Consider the following 2,500-nt stretch of genomic DNA (forward strand, 5'->3'; position numbering starts at 1 on the left):
AGTAATACAAGTAGGTTTAGTATTTCATGCTATTTATAGAAAAGGCATTTGCAATGTGTCTATGATAAATGCATCAGCAGGATCAACTTGCATTTAAATGTCATGAAAATTACTGATATGATTATTTTCTTATTGCTATTAATGTTATATGTATCTCTTGCGTGATAATCCCAATCATGTTTACGCTATAATCCTATCAATCTTTTATTGGTAATTTCCTGCATTGCACTAATAATCAATTGCATTAGATCTTATTTCTATTTCTTTTTTTTTTTTGCATAAATTGTTAATGTATATAATTTTTGCATAAATTGTTGATGTATATCATTTTTGCATAAATTGTTAATGTATATATACTTTTTTTTCTGCAACACCTTCCTGGATCGTGGAGAATGAGAGGCGAAGAAGAGGAAGTGGAAGAGGAGAGTTAAGAGGAAGTGAAAGGAAAGGCTGGCTGGCGTCTGGAAGGGCACCCGGGAGTGGAGGCGAACACCCAGTGAATGGAAAGGGGAAGAAATCGTGCGGTGGAGTTCCTGAGGATGGCTGGCGTCTGGAAGGGCATCCAGGAGCAAAGGCGAATACCCAGGAGTGCAAGAATTGTAGGGGACGAGGTTGAGACAACACCCAGGGGAGACCTGCGTGGTTCGCGATACTGCTGTTCGTCGTGTTTCTTGTGAATCAAGGTAAGTCGTGTTCAGGAAAACGGGTTATCTTTTGAGCTTTTCTGACTGTGATTTTAAGTGATCTTTCTAATTGTGAATAAGTGGCCTGGGATTCTATATGAGGTCGAGAATGGGTGACTCGGTTGAAAAGGTATTTTCACGTCGCATTTTATGAACTAACGACCGTGCTAATTGTTCAAGGATAATGGGAGTCATTTGCATCATATTGTCATGCCTTTGAAATGGAGAAAATAACCTTTGAATAGCTTAGAATGAGCTTGTTGATCACACGATGGCAATGAATGTAATTGGGAATTGAATGTAATTTTGTACCCTGAGCATTTTCGGGTCATTGTTAATACGTAAAACCTGGTGGAAGAATCGACGTATATTTTGCCGTTTAGTATCTTACTTTGTTAAGTATATTGTATCATGATCTTGGGGTTTAAAAGGCACTTGTTTCTGTTCCCTGCAAAGTGTGTTTTGAAATACGACTTACTTCAACAGTCCTTCATTTGAAACGATCAATTACTGTCTCCATCTGTCTCTATATCTCTTGCTATCACTCACTCTCCCCCCACTTTCTCCCCCCTTTATTTCTCTCTCTCTTGTTCTCTCCCTCTTCCCTCTCCCCTTATTTCTCTCTCTCTTGTTCTCTCACTCTTCCCTCTCCCTTCCCCCTTCACTCCCACTTTCTCATACATATCACTATCAACCAGTATCACTCCACCTCCCTGCAACCACTAGCCAATACACCGCATCTCCAAACAGGTGGATACGAGCATTGCATTTGCCGCCTCTGCAACCTCTGCAGCGACTTCCCTGAGCAAGAATCAAAGTAAGAATTGATGCGATATTTCGGTTTTTGGTTTTGGTCAACACAGATCATGGCATTCGTATGTTGTATGTATATGTATATGTATATATGTGTGGATGTATATATATTATATATATATATATATATATATATATATATATATATATATATATATATATATATATATATGTATATATATATATATATATATATATATATATATATATATATGTAAACATACACATATATACACATGGATATACGTATGTATATATATAGATGAACAATGAAAATATATAAACACAAACATATATATGTATGTTTCCTCTCTTCCTCTCCCCCCCTTCCTCTGTTTCCCTTTTCCTCTCCTTCCCTTCCCTCCCTCGTATTATGCACGATACAAATATATATTTGTATAAATAAATATATATATATATATATATATATATATATATATATATATATATATATATAATACACAGACACATACACACTCGCACACTCCTAAGCATGTATATACGCATATTACATACGGATGTATATATTTGTGATCAATATGAAAATATATTTGCTTGTTTAGCTGCTAGATTGTGTGTACGGCTTTGAGAGAGAGAAAGAGAGAGAGAGAAAAAGAGAGAGAGAGAGAGAGAGAGAGAGAGAGAGAGAGAGAGAGAGAGAGAGAGAGAGAGAGAGAGAGAGGGAGAGAGAGAGCGAGCGAGAGAGAGAGAGAGAGAGAGAGAGAGAGAGAGAGAGAGAGATAGATAGATAGATAGATAGATAGATAGATAGAGAGAGAGAGAGAGAGAGAGAGAGAGAGAGAGAGAGAGAGAGAGAGAGAGAGAGAGAGTTTATGCTTATTATTATTCTTTGAGCAAAATAATAGAAAAAAAAATCACCAAATATTAAAAAAAGAAAAGAAAAACCAAAGAACGTGTAACTTATTCAATAAAAAATGATGGATATATTATTTGTTATTATATGTCCTATTCTATCTATTCTATCTTTCCTCAGAAATATTCAT

At 35.9% G+C, this 2,500-nt stretch overlaps 1 pseudogene; it reads left to right on the plus strand.

Annotated features, from left to right (window-relative positions):
- The window catches only part of LOC119572437, a 13,129-nt pseudogene that overhangs the window by 4,993 nt on the left and 5,636 nt on the right, over positions 1-2,500 (plus strand).

The sequence above is a fragment of the Penaeus monodon genome, chromosome 4 (assembly GCF_015228065.2).
Source record: "Penaeus monodon isolate SGIC_2016 chromosome 4, NSTDA_Pmon_1, whole genome shotgun sequence".
Lineage (NCBI taxonomy): Eukaryota > Metazoa > Arthropoda > Malacostraca > Decapoda > Penaeidae > Penaeus > Penaeus monodon.